Below are 15575 nucleotides of genomic sequence, written 5' to 3'. Positions count from 1 at the left end.
TATACAGGGTGTTACAAAAAGGTGCGGCCAAACTTTCAGGAAACATTCCTCACACACAAATAAAGAAAAGATGTTATGTGGACATGTGTCCGAAAACGCTTAGTTTCTATGTTAGAGCTCATTTTAGTTTCTTCCACCTACGCTCAATGGAGCACGTTATCATGATTTCATACGGGATAATCTACCTGTGCTGCTAGAACATGTGCCTTTCCAAGTACGACACAACATGTGGTTCATGCACGATGGAGCTCCTGCACATTTCAGTCGAAGTGTTCGTACGCTTCTCAACAACAGATTCGGTGACCGATGGATTGGTAGAGGCAGACTAATTCCACGGCCTCCACGCTCTCCTGACCTCAACCCTCTTGACTTTCATTTATGGGGCCATTTGAAAGCTCTTGTCTACGCAACCCCGGTACCAAATGTAGAGACTCTTCGTGCTCGTATTGGACGGCTGCGATACAATACGCCATTCTCCAGGGCCTCATCAGCGCATCAGGGATTCCATGCGACGGAGGGTGGATGCATGTATCCTCGCTAACGGAGGACATTTTGAACATTTCCTGTAACAAAGTGTTTGAAGTCACGCTGGTACGTTCTGTTGCTGTGTGTTTCCATTCCATGATTAATGTGATTTGAAGAGAAGTAATAAAATGAGCTCTAACATGGAAAGTAAGCGTTTCCGGACACATGTCCACATAACATATTTTCTTTCTTTGTGTGTGAGGAATGTTTCCTGAAAGTTTGGCCGTACCTTTTTGTAACACCCTGTATGATATGTACCGGGTGATCAAAAAGTCAGTATAAATTTCAAAACTTAATAAATCACGGAATAATGTAGATCGAGAGGTACAAATTGACACACATTCTTGGAATGACATTATTTGAACAAAACAAAACAAAAAAAAACAAAACTTCACAAAATGTCAGACAGATGGCGCTTCATCTGATCAGATTAGCAATAATTAGCATAACAAAGTAAGACAAAGCAAAGATGATATTCTTTACAGGAAATGCTCAATACGTCCACCATCGTTGCTCAACAATAGCTGTAGTCTAGGAATAGTGTTGTCAACAGCACTGTAAAGCATGTCCGGAGTTATGATGTGTCATTGGCGTCGGATGTTGTCTTTCAGCATCCCTAGAGATATAGGTCGATCACGATACACTTGCGACTTCAGGTAACCCCAAAGCCAATAATTGTACGGACTGAGTTCTGGGGACCTGGGAGGCCAAGCATGACGAAAGTGGCGGCTGAGCACACGATCATCACCAAACGACGCACTCAAGAGATCTTTCAAGCGTCTAGCAATATGGGGTGGAGCGCCATCCTGCATAACCATCGTACGTTCCAGCATGTGTTTATCAGTCAGGCTGGGGATGATGCGATTCTGTAACATATCGGCGTACCTCTCACCGGGCACGGTAGCAGTTACAAAACGAAAATCACGCACTTCCCCGAAGAAAAAGGCCCGATAACGATAGATGTGGTAAATCCAACCCATACCGTGACTTTCTCGTCGTGCAGTGGAGTTTCCACGACAGTTTTAGGATTTTCGGTAGCCAAAATTCTGCAGTTTTGGGCGTTGACAGACCCTCGGAGCGTGAAATGAGCTTCGTCGGTCCACAACACGTTACTCAACCAATCGTCATCTTCCGCCATCTTTTGAAACGCCCACACCGCAAATGCCCTCCGCTTCACTAAATCGCCAGGCAACAGTTCGTTCGAATCCCCTTCCTATGGCAATAGGATCGTAACGCTGAACTACCATTTTCCCCATTCTGATAATACAGCTTCACTGAAAGCGCCTTTTCAGGTAACGCCAACATGCTGCGACTGCTGGCGCATCTGATTCTCTCTCTCATTACAGCTCCATTTATACACGATTGTCATGCGCAGTCACTGACGTTTTGCCGTCCAGCGCCATCTGGCGGACATTTTGTGAACTTTGTTTTTTTGTTGTAATAAAACCCCATGTCATTCCAAAGCATGTGTGTCAATTTTTACCTCTCTATCTACGTTATTCCGTGGTTTATTAAGTTTTCAAATTTATACTGACTTTTTGATCACCCGGTATTATTCACGAAAAGCTGTCTCACCGATTTGCCGGTTATTCATTTCCATAAGGGTCCAAACCACAAAGAACATTTTTGTTGCTCTGTGCTAGTCAATTTTTGCAATGTGGACGTAAAGAGACGGGCAGAGAACAATATAGTTTTGAATGTCATTTAATTTTTAAACAGAAGCGAATTATATACGGCAAAACTGAAGCGATACGCTTCTTAGGTGATCGGACGAAAAACATAACATGCTCTCGATCTTCCCTAACACACTACTGTAATTAAAAACAAGAGTGATGAACATTCCTGATTTTAACATGGGAACTTTTCTGCGTGGATCATGTGCGGCGTAAAAACGCACTGCTGGGATTTCACCATGTGTTTAGATATTGAAGCCACTGAACTTATTACAGCCAATCGTCTGGTAATCTCTGAACTCCTTCCATAGCGGACTGGGGAATACATTTCAGTACTGCTACGTTGATAACGAGGCAACCAGCAATAGAATCCCAAGCCACCAAAAAAGTCCATATTTCCTCCTCCTCTTTTATGAGTTGCTGTTCTGCATTTCGCCATCGTTCCACAGTGACGTGTCACAAAGCTTCGTGCATTAGTTTCAGTACGTTTGGCATCTTAAATGTCCAATTATTTCTCGCGACAAATTCCTGAATTGGCTCCAGATCTATTCCACTGGATTCAGATTGCAGTGTTAATGTGACAAGTGTAAAAATGCAGCATTTTGGTACAGTGTGTTCGACGCCCTGAAAATTACTTTTTTCCATATTTCTACTTCGCTTATCACTATGGCTTCTATGAGACAAAACAGTGAGCATATTGAAACAGAGTAATTGACTTTTCATTTTTCTCCAAAAAATATAATTGTGTAATGTTTTCTTAACGTCAACAATTTTTATCAATCTTCTACAAAGTATCAACAACTGAGAAATGCATTTGCAATGAAAACCAGAATTTTGCGTGCGATATGTAATTAGAAACTAGATGACGCGCATTTTTCTTGAAAAATGGCCAAGTATGAGTTAATTATCATATATTTGATGAATTTCATATTTGAAAGATTTAGGTGTTCAAACTGAACAAAAAAATTACAGATCACAACGGGTATCGAACCACCCCCACAAGCACACGGGATTATTTATCTGTGACACTACAGATTGCACACCGCATATACTTGAAATATTACATATTATTTGTCAAGAAACGTCAAAGCCGATTTTTCTCTGTAAGCTTGTGTTAGTTGGTTTCAGGGAGGGGACCAAACAGCGAGGTCATCGGTCGTATCGGATTAGGGAACGAACCATCTCGGTATTTGGCAGAAGCGAAGTGAGGGAAATCACGGAAAATCTAAATCAGGATATGACGCAGGTTTGAACCGTGGTCCTCCCGATTGCAAGTCCTGTGTGATAACCACTGCACCATTTCCATCGATTGTAACCTTGTGAAAAACATTAGGAGCAACTTCTATCTCGCCGTTGACGGTGTTCCACTTGCATGTTTCACAACGAGACAGGAAGCAGTGTAATCCACTTTTACGGTACGTACAATTAGCGAGACAGTCAGAGCACAAGTGACGTTTACGGAGACTGTGACTTTACACGATTTTTGAGATAAAAGTTACTTAGCTAAAGTATGATTAAGAAAAACGTTGTTAAATGATAATTAAATAGACACCCTAGCTGCAAGCAGGCGTTGATACACTTCATTGGGGACATGTTGAAAATGTGTGCCCCGACCGGGACTCGAACCCGGGATCTCCTGCTTACATGGCAGACGCTCTATCCATCTGAGCCACCGTGGGCACAGAGGATAGTGCGTCTGCAGGGACTTATCCCTTGCAGCTAGGGTGTCTATTTAATTATCATTTCATTTCTAGCAAAGCTGCATGGTCATCCACGGTAACTGTTCTTTCGGGAACAGATACTACCGTCATATATAGTTAAAAACGTTGTTGGCTACTAATACATCAGAATGTCTTAGTTTCATTTACAGACTCATAGTAATTAGACATATAATACATAAGTTGGACCTACTTCCAAGACCGGAACAACACAAGTGTGTGAGAGCTACGGCTGCTGACCAATTATCGCGTTTGTGTTTGTTTACGTCAGGTTTATTCTTATGAGGAACGAGGTATAGCCGCCGTGCGGCTGTAGATCGCGCAACATAGAAGTAGAGGCGCCCAGTGTGAACACAGGTGTGAATGGAATTAGAGGCACGCACGTGATGAGTAAGATGCACGCAATCTACAGCCGTGCCTCTACTTGCATGTTGTGCAAGTACAATCCCACTGTGACTTGGCGCAAGGCGCAAACGGGTAACCGCACCTTAACACAGTCTGACATAACAGTCGCGACACTGTTAGCCACATAGTAGCACCGCTCAAAGTGGCCGGCAAGCGAGACTTCCGAATACGATGTTCGGATTACTGCATATGCTAACTTTTACATTAATTTGTAACATAGTTTTTAAAAGATCTAGTGCCATAAAAAATTCCACCACATTTGTCATTCTACCAATTCCTAGGCACCCTGGGAGGTACTGAACGGTGCATTATAGGACAATTTATTCACGTGTTTCTTATAACTTACAGATACTTACTGAATAATGTTGTTTTTCCTTAATAACGAAAAACTGCTAGTAAACAGGAGAAGACCTGTCCTTTTGCAGAAAGACGTCGTGTATCTACCCAACAAAGCAACTTTGTTCGCTACACTCACGGCTCCATCAGCAAAGGTAAGAAATCTGTGTGGAATATAATACATACCAAATAAGCCAACACACCTGTAGCTCAAGGTAAAACCACATGGACGAGATAAATCGTCAAAAGCGATAAGACGGTTTCCCAACACATGAAAACAAATTCCACAGTTGTTGCTAAATCTGGGTCACAACGGCAAGAATCTTCAACATACGAGTATTCTGTTTTGAAGCAAAAATAATTACATGTACAAAAATATTAGCGAAGTAGGAAGTCGAGCGAAGTATAAGAAAATTCTAAGTGTCAAGGATAGTGCCTATGATAATAGCAACAGATAACATAAATACATCCTTCTCATGCACTAAATATGAGTTTACATTCTCGCTTTCAGTAGAGTAAGCTGAAAATATACATACATTCGGAAGTATTTCTTCACGAATAAATTGTAGCTTTTACATATATTTCACGGTAATTTATGTGTGTTCGTAATATACTAACGCACGGAACGCAAATATATAATAACTGTTTCGTTAATGAAGTAGAAAATAATTGGAAACAAACATTATACTTACGACGCATTTGACTATCTCCTTTCTCACCTCTGTTCATTTTTGGAACAACCTACGACCAGCTTAGAGAGAGAAGTGATGACACTTTCTGCAGGACATGGCCATCATTTTCCAGGACGATGCTCAAACACGTACAGTGCAAGATGTTACTGATTTGTTTGACTGATGTGGCTGCTATGTGCTATACCACCTACTGCACTCCCCTGATTTAAGCCCTCGTGAGTTCAACTCGATTTCTAAACTGAAGGAAACACTTCACGGCATTCGCTTCAGAACTGCTACAAATTCGTCGGGCAATAGACCGCGCCGCTCGAACTGTCAACACAACTGGCACTGCTAAGAGTATCCTACGACTTCCACATCGCTGGAAACGGGCTATACAAAATTCTGGTGACTACTTTGATGATCAGTAAAGCTTTGAAACACGTATCTATTTTGTAGGAGATGTAAATAAATAGTTGCCATTATTAAAGTTCCAACTCTCGTACAAATGTGTGTATTGAAGATGAAGTAATTCTTCATGCATACATGTTTCTAAATGCTCTGACCACATCATCAGGCAGAACATGAACATCCTCCTCTAGAGGCAGAGAATCAAAATAATAATAATAATAAAATTGTACTGGAACAGAACCATTATAACAGATAAAACAACAGCACATAACAAACCTGACATCATACTCACCAATAAAAAGAAGAAATTAACACAACTAATCGAAATATCCATACCCAATACAACAAATATACAGAAGAAAACAGGAGAAAAAATTGAAAAATACATCCAACTGGCTGAGGAAGTCAAGGACATGTGGCATCAGGATAAAGTTGACATTATACTATCAACTACAGGAGTCATACCACTCAATATCCACCAGTCCATCAACGCAATACAGCCACATCCAAACGTATATATACAACTACAGAAATCTGTAATTATTGATACATGTTCAATAACCCGAAAGTTCCTAAATGCAATGTAACATATACCGTACAGTTAAAAGGAAGTCACGCTTGATCAAGGTCCGTGTCACTTTCCATTTTTAACCAGACAAAATGTCTGAGAAAGGAAAGCAAGAAGATAATAATAAATCCCAAAAACCCAGTCCTATCGTCTGGTCACAATTTTGCTAAGATTGCTGTGCTAAACTAATAATCGTAAGCATTTTAGACCTTCGCTTAGTTTTTAACGTTCTTCTAAGGCTTCACATTTCGAAAATATCATTTCGAGTTTTTCATGGCCCTCGTTTTAATTTGATACAATACTGCACTTGGTGTGTACAGGCCGTTCGCCCACTCCGACAACAACACTCCTCAGACAGGCAACTTGCAAGTCGCCTAATCTGGCAAAGCCACAAGAGTCGCACTAGCAGACAGAAAGAAGATGAAGTATGCTCACCTGATCCAGCAGAAATCACTGAACCCACGGATCTGATTACTTCCGTGGTTCACGTGGCCTAATATAGATACAAATGTGTGTGAAATCTTATGGGACTTAACTGCTAAGGTCATCAGTCCCTAAGCTTACACACTACTTAACCTAAATTATCCTAAGGACAAACACACCCATGCCCGAGGGAGGACTCGAACCTCCGCCGGGACCAGCCGCACAGTCCATGACTGCATATAGATACAGCTGCACGCTGGCCCCGCTTATTATTTAGGCCGGCACCGACCCACTACAAGCAGTCACCGCTGCCCGTGGTGCCGCCAGTGAGTATCTCCCTCCAGCAAGTGCCGCCTATGCCCGAGACTGCTAATTCTCTCACGCTGTAACTGTTCTCCTACAGATTGAACTCTGACATCCACTTTATCTTTTAACTGGGGCCATAGGCCTGCTTACTGAACTGATGTAAATTCACTGATTACCACGAACCACTACAAACAATCTGTTCTTATAATTAACTTACGCCAAGAAGGAGCTTTTGTTTATGAACTTCTCAATAAACTTTTTCTACATTGTGTACATGTGGTATGTTCTCATTGTGGCTAAAACGTTGCTGGACATATCAAGTGGCGACGAGATATTTTGATGCGTACCTAATTTTTCGTGTGTGTACTACGACTCAGAGAGACAAAGTTGCTTTGCGTGTTACTCCTCTGCTGTGAGTACGCTCATACTGCTCGTTCATTCCAACATATATAAACCACTGCAGCTGCTCCAGAACATGCAACAGACCGTGCATGTATTGGTCGAAATTATCGCTGCCATCACCACGTCAAACCTGGAATTCTCCCAACGCCTGTCCGCCTGTCTGCCTGTCTCTGGTGACAGGTTTCTCGACGGCGCCATGTTTTCGGTATACAGATCCAGCCATGCGTGGACTACTTAGATGGAGCAACATTTTCTGGCCATGGTAACACAGGCGACGCTCAGAAGCGCGTGTTTTTTTTTTTTTTTTTGGTATACAAAAGCCCAAAAAGTTACCACTTTCTACAGCAGCTAAACCCGAAAGTGGAGCGCAAAACTCTCTCATATGGATGTTTGAAATCTTGTATCCTCAAATATTTCGATACACAAGCGCCTGTTGCGATTGCCCGCCACGAGGTTTTTAACGGCCAGAAGCTCTGTGGAGAGTCCTAGGGAGTAGATAGCCAAGTCTCAGGACCTGTCTAGAGACTGCCAATTCGAGTGTGCCAGTTCCTGATATGAACAATCTTACGCAGCTTTCCTAGTCCTGGACGTGATGCTCGTCTGCTTTCCAGACGGTGGACTTCGCAGTGACTTCCTCAAACTCAAGAATTCTACGTTGGAGACAGGCCTCCCATTCTTTAGGGTTTTTTGACAATCTCTCCAGTGTTCAGTGGCGTTGCAGGACATACCTCAAGTATCTGCAGTGCACCAGAATCACCGCTGACAGCCCTAACCACGGCTTCCCCACTGAACTGAATCGCCTGCTATGGGCAGGGCTCCGGCAGGTGCACGACGCCTGCAGCCTACTGTCCTCCTGCAGCAATTGTTTCATAACCCACCTGCGGCAAACGTTGCCGAAACAGCTGCGTAAAATGCTCCTTGTTGTGCGAAAAAGGACACAAAGCTGAAGACTGTCAGTCGTCCATCAAAATGACCGTAAATTGTGCCGTATGGACTCCTCTACTCTGCGATTATATGAGGGGTACAAGGCCTACACGGTAAATTTAGTACAAGTCCAGGCTGTGCTCCCTATCTCAGACTCTTAACTCTCTCGGTTGAAATCAATGCCGTTTGCTGGGCTTTCCAGGTTGAAACGAATTCTTCCACTATCTACAGGAACGATACTATTAAAGTCAAAGGACAGTTTACTGCTCGGATTCAGCACCACTCTCTCGATTTCACAGCACGCATCTTATTGGTCAATTCACAGGCACCCAGAAACTTACTTTGTTTGGACTTTTATAACGCCTTGGCGTTGGAAGTCCATGACTCTGCTAACAGCGTACAGCTTCCGATAGCCAGCTGATATTGCCGATAACTGTGCAACAAACTGGAGTCAGTTTTCTTTCAATATTCGACAGCCGTCACAGGTTTTGACGCTCATATCGTACTACTCCCGCCAGCCATGCTCCGTTTCTTAAAGACTCCCAGTGCTCTCTTCGTGCTCACGGAGAAGTTACAAGTGGATTTCCAGCGCCTACGGAGGAAAACACCTTTATGACGGTACCTGTGGGCCACACCGATCGTCGTCGTGGAAAAGCCAGACGGGTTTTGCACCAATCCCAAGTGCAAAAAGAGAAATTGCTGTTTCTTTGTGCCATAAGACTAATATCTAGGATATGTCTCTGCCTCTGGAATACAACCCACACCACAGTATATTCAAGCTGTCCAAAAGCTTCTGACTCTCAAGGACACTCAGCAACTACAGTCAGAGATAGGACAACTAAATTACTGTAGAAAATTCATCCTCCTTGGTGCAGCCGCAGCAGAACCCATTTGACAAAGCCTTCTGGGACCTAAAACAATAATCGGCATTGACGGCCGAAGGCTTCAGGCATAAGAAGTACCCTCATTCTCCCAACGGCCTTGTCAAAGAGGGCGGAGGTGATGACAGAGATTCAGGACATTCTCTTGTCCTAGGGGTGGGAAACTGCCCCTAAAGGCGGAAGAATCAGCATTGATCAACGGCATGAGGATACAGAAGGCGATGGAACCACTGTATTAAAGACACATAACGTGTATCCACAGGACGTATGGCTGGCATTGGAAAAGTGTCATAATGATCTCTCCATTGGCAAAAGAGTCCAGAATAGTCCCCATTTGGATCTCCGGGAGGCGACTGCCAAGGGGCTGAGCATTTGGCGCCGTTGGCCGGGAGGCACCATTCGGGGAAGTTCGGCCGCCAAGTGAAAGACTTATTTCATTCGACGTCACATTGGGAAACTTGCACGCCGCTGATGAGGATGAAATGATGATAAGGACAACACAATACCCAGTCCACGAGCAGATAAAATCGCCAATCCGGCCGGGAATCGAAGCCGGGCCTACTTGCATGGGAGGCAAACACTTTACCACCCAGCTAAGCAGGCGGACAAGGAGCAGGTGACCCTGAGAAAAAGACTGAATAAACAGCGACAGGATAGCGTTCTACGAGTCGGGGCTTGAAGTGTCACAAGCTTGAACGTGGCAGGGAAGCTAGAAAACCTGAAAAGGGAAATGCAAAGGCTCAATCTAGATATAGTCGAGATCAGTGAAGTGAAAGAAGACAAGGATTTCTAATCAGATGAGTATAGGGTAATATCGGCAGCAGTAGAAAATGGGATAATGGGAGTAGGATTCGTTATGAATAGGATGGTAGGACAGAGAGTGTGTTACTGTGAACAGTTCAGTGATAGGGCTGTTTTTATCAGAAACGACAGCAAACCAACAGCGACAACGATAGTGTAGGGATACATGCCGACACCGCAAGCTGAAGATGAAGAGAGAGAGAAAGTGTATGAGAATACTGAAAGGGTAATATAGTACGTTATGGGAGATGAAATTCTAATAGTCATGGGGGCCTGGAAATCAATTGTAGGGGAAGGAGTAGAAGAAAAGGTTATAGGAGCATTTGTGCTTGGGACAAGGAATGAGAGAGGAGAAAGACTAATTGAGTTCTGCAATAAATTTCAACCAGTGATAGCGAATACCCTCTTCAAGAATCACAGTAGGAGGGGGCATACTTGCAAAAGGCCGGGCGATAAGGAAAGATTTTAATTAGGTTTCATCATGGGCAGACAGAGATTCCGAAAACAGATACTGGATTGTAAGACGTATCCAGGAGCAGATATAGACTCAGATCACAGTGTAGTAATGAGGGAGAGTAGGCCGAAGTTCAAGAGATTAATCAGGAAGGATCAATACGCAAAAAAGGGGCATAGGGAAGTACTATGGAATGACGAGATACTCCTGAAGTTCTCTAAGGCTATGGATACAGCAATAAGGAATAGCTAAGGAGCAAAAACAGTTGAAGAGGAATGGATATCTCTAAAAAGGGCAATAATAAAAGTTGGAAAGAAAAACGTAGGTACCTAGAAGGTAACTGCGAACAAACCACGGTTAAAAGAAGAAGTACTGCAACATATCCAGTCTTGTAATCAGAATTTAAGAGAGCTTTGGAAGACTGAAGATCAGATAAAGCAGAAAGGATAGACAACATTCCACCAGAATTTCTAAAATTATTGGGGGGAAGCGGCAACAAAACGTCTGTTCAAGTTGGCGTGCATAATGTATGAGTCTGGCGACATACCATCTGACTTTCGGAAAAATATCATCCACACATTTCCGAAGACTGTAATAGTCGACAAGTGCGAGAGTTATCGCATAATCAGTTTAACAGCTCATGCATCCAGGTTGCTGACAAGAATAATATACAGAAGAATGGAGAGGAAAAGTGAAGAGGTGTTAGATGACGATCAGTTTGGCTTTAGGAAATGTAAAGATGCCAGAGAGGCAATCCTGACGCTGCGGTTGATAATGGAAGCAAGAGTAAAGAAAAATGAAGTTACGTTCATAGGGTTTCTCGACCTATAAAAGGCATTCGACAATGTAAAATTTTGTAAGATGTTCGAAATACTGAGAAAAATAGGGGTAAGCTTTAGAGAGAGAGGGGGGGTAATCTACGCCGTGAGGGATTAGCCGAGTGGTCTAAGGGGCTGCAATCAGACTGTACGGCTGGTCCCGCCGGAGTTTCGAGTCCTCCCTCGGGCATGGGTGTGTGTGTTTATACTTAGTCTAATTTAGGTTAAGTAGTGTGTAAGCTTAGGGACTGATGACCTTAGCAGTTGAGTCCCATAAGATTTCACACACATTTGAACACATTTTGGGTAATCTACAATATGTACAAGTGACATAAATCGCCGTTTTTGTCAATTGCATTGACTTAGAAGCTTCTATTTTGTACACGACGAAGGGGCCGGATACCTTAGTACACGGAGAATGTATTAGCAAGAACGAAGTGCTCGGATTAAAAAGGGTGTAAGATAGGAATGTAGTCTTTCGCACCTACTGTTCAGTCTTTACATCGAAAAAGCAATGATGAAAATAAAAGAAGGGTTCGGGAGTGGAACTTAAACTGTAGGTGAAAAGATGTCAATGATAAGATTCGCTGATGACATTGCTATCCTGAATGAAAAATCAGGAAGAATTACATGATCTGTTGAACGGAATGGACAGCCTAATGAGTATGAATGTACGAAAGTAATGAGAAGTAGCAGAAACCAGAAGAGCGATGAACGTAATATCAGGACTGATGGTCACAAAGTTGATGAAGTCATGGAATTCTGCTACCTAGGCACCAAAATAACTAGTGACGAACGGAGCCCGGAGGACATCAAAAGCAGACTAGCAGTGGCAAAAAGGGCATTCCTAGTATCAAACATACGCCCTAATTTGAGGAAGAAATTTCTAAGAATGTACGTCTGGAGTACAGTATGGTATGGTAATGAAACATGGACTGTGGGAAAACCGAACAGAAGAGAATCGAAGCATTTGAGATGTGTCATAGACAAATGTTGAAAAATAGATGGACTGATAAGGTAAGGAATGAGGAGGTTCTGCACAGAATCTGAGAGGAAAGGAATGTGTAAATCACTGACAAGGAGAAGGATTATGGACAACTGTTAAGACATGAGGAAATGACTTCCATGGTACTAGAGGGAGCTGTAGAGCCAAAAGCTGTAGAGGAAGACAGAGATTGTAATAAATCCATAACATAATTGAAAATAATTGCCGCATAATATCCGCAGTGTAATCAGTAGATGAGGAGATGTTTCATCAACTATTGCGACTAGCCTCGTCTGCCAATCTGTTTAAGGTGGCTGCCCGAAGTTACCGCTGCTTGTAGTTGGAGCCGCTACACCTGCCATGTCCATGGCCTGTGCCATTGATTTGTTTTCGTCAATAGACGGCAAAAATGTAACACTGAAAGAAAATAGCAATAGCTAATGTTACAGAATACAAGCAATGTATTACTTTCCATAATGTAAACAATAGTCTCTACCGTAAACTCCACTTAACGTAATCGTTCTGCAACCATGATTTGCAAGGAGAATTACACTAAAATGGAGCGATATGCTTATCAACATTATTTAAAACCTATGACGCTTCTGTAGCTACTTATTTGTTCCACGGAATAGCTGTCACCAACGAAAAAAAAAAAAAAAAACAAAAACGCACCAATTTTAAGGTTTGCTGAATATCCTTTCTGATAAGTCAGCACGCCTACTTAGAAACACATGACGAGATAAGTGTTCTGTACTTTTTTTCGTGTTATTCTTTGCCTTTAATGATACACAAAGTAGTTATTTCGTCCTGGCGGCTCACGCTTTTGAGCTCTGTCTGTTCGAGAGTAGACGAATAGACCAGTAGAGTGCTGCGGATACAGCAAGCGAGACGTCTCATTTTACCGCGGCCCGACTATAGCGTTAAACTGTATGGGATCCGTCTTTCGCAACGTATAGAGGTTTTTGACTTGCTAATGAACCTAGAGAACTCACAGCGTGTGCTCTGTAAGAGTAGCTTCTACCAGAGACAAAGGGAGCGACGACAGTCTCTCGTATTACACACAAACGCCGGGCGCCGCAGCTTTCTTTAACCATCCGCTGTTGGTCGTGCTGGCACAACCGACTCTTCGTTTAGCTGAGATGTTGTGGTATAGCTCTACCACTAGGTTTCTAACATGCTTCTCAGTAACTGTGAAGTAAAGAGTTTTTCAGAGTTTCGGACGAAATTCTAGATGATTAAACGCCCAATAAATAAAAAAATACTTGACTGAAACTATGAAGCTATTACAAAGCTTTGGTAGAGGAGAAGGATAAAGGCAACAATGTATTAATAAGAAAATTCGTCTCGGGTATGTGCTAAGATTTTGACGACCGGCGTCAGCAATATGTAATGTACATCTCTAATACATCTACCATTTTGAAACTCAGTCCGCTGTCACGTATGCAATTTTCTGCCTAGTATCTCGTATCGTGTTGGTGGAAACATCGCGAACGGCTATGAAGACAGTAATACATCGAACACATTCAGAAATAATAAAAAGTGTGGAACTAGTTTAAATCCTTCAACGTTTATAGTAAGTTTTGAAGATTTCATTTTTCGGGATAGTGACCTTCATATAGATTAAAGACGTATTTCCATATTGCCTGACGATACTTTCTATACGTAGTGAGGAGGTATTAGAGAAAAGTTACGCGAAAGTCCCAAAAACCATAGAACAAGTAGCCGAACTCATGTGTTTCTTCAAATTCAGTCTGTCGTCAATGCACACACCAGAAGATTTGGAATATTCGTCTAAATTATAGACTTCTGTTCAAACTATTTATTTATGGTGTTGCTTCATTTACTTTACAGAACTGTATACACTGTGTTGCATTAAAATTTAATGGTAGTCCAGCTGCAGAGAATAACTTAATTTTTCAAAGACATTATTTAAAACTTTCTCAGCTAATTCTTGTTTATTGAGTGTGATAACTATACTTTAAACATCAGCAAAAAGAACTAGCTTCGCATCTTCATGATTATAGAGTGGCAAGTCGGTAATATGTTCACTACTGGCCATTACAATTGCTAACCACGAAGCTGACGTGCTACAGACCCGAAATTTAACCGACAGGAAGAAGATACTGTGATGCGTAAATGATTAGCTTTTCAGAGCATTCACACAGGGTTGGCGCCGGTGGCGACAAAAATGGCTCAAATGGCTCTGAACACTATGGGACTTAACTTCTGAGGTCGTCAGTCCCATATAACTTAGAATTACTTAAACATAACTAACCTAAGGACATCACACACATCCATGCCCGAGGCAGAATTCGAACCTGCGACCGTAGCGGTCGCGCGGTTCCAGACTGCAGCGCCTAGAACCGCTCGGCCACTCCGACCGGCCCGGTGGCGACACCTACAACGTGCTGACATGAGGAAAATTTCCAACCGATTCCTCATACACAAACAGCAGTTGTGAAACGTTGTTGTGATGCCTCGTGTAAGGAGGAGAAATGTGAACCATCACGTTTCCGACTTTGATAAAGGTCGGATTGTAACCTATCGCGATTGCGGTTTATTGTATGGCGACATTGCTGCTCGCGTTGGTCGAGATCCAATGACTGTTAGCAGAATATGGAATCGGTGGTTAAGGAAGGTAATACGGAACGCCGTGCTGGATCCCAACGGCCTTGTATCACTAGCAGTCGAGATGACAGGCATCTTATCCGCATGGCTGCAACGGATCGTGCAGCCACGTCTCGATCCCAGAGTCAACAGATGGGGACGTTTGCAAAAATCTAAGGGCTCCGAGCGCTATGGGACTGAACATCTCAGGTCAACAGTCCCCTAGAACTTAGAACTACGTAAACCTAACTAACCTAAGGACATCACACACATCCATGCCCGAGGCAGGATTCGAACCTGCGACCGTAGCGGTCTCGCGGTTCCAGACTGAACCGCCTATAAGCACTCGGCCACAACGGCCGGCGACGTTTGGAAGACCACAACCATCTGCACGAACAGTTGGACGACGTTTGCAGCAACATAGACTATCAGCTCGGAGACCATGGCTGCGGTTACCCTTGACGCTGCATCACAGACAGGAGCGCCTGCGATGGTGTAGTCAGCGACGAACCTGGGTGCACGATTGGCAAAACGTCATTTTTTCGGATGAATCCAGGTTCTGTTTACAGCATCATAATGGTCGCATCCGTATTTGGCGACATCGCGGTGAACGCACATTGGACGCGTGTATTCGTCGTCGCCATACTGGCGTATCACCCGGCGTGAT

The 15575-nt window shown here is 43.0% G+C and overlaps 1 non-coding gene across 1 annotated transcript; it reads right to left on the bottom strand.

The window, feature by feature from the left end:
- Positions 1-3803: 3803 nt before the first annotated feature.
- Positions 3804-3878, bottom strand: Trnat-ugu. The gene has a single exon. It is a non-coding gene; the product is annotated as a tRNA-Thr (tRNA).
- Positions 3879-15575: the final 11697 nt, after the last annotated feature.

Source organism: Schistocerca piceifrons, chromosome 1 (assembly GCF_021461385.2).
Source record: "Schistocerca piceifrons isolate TAMUIC-IGC-003096 chromosome 1, iqSchPice1.1, whole genome shotgun sequence".
In the NCBI taxonomy this organism is placed as follows: Eukaryota; Metazoa; Arthropoda; class Insecta; order Orthoptera; family Acrididae; genus Schistocerca; species Schistocerca piceifrons.
This window is presented reverse-complemented; position numbering and strand designations above follow the sequence as displayed.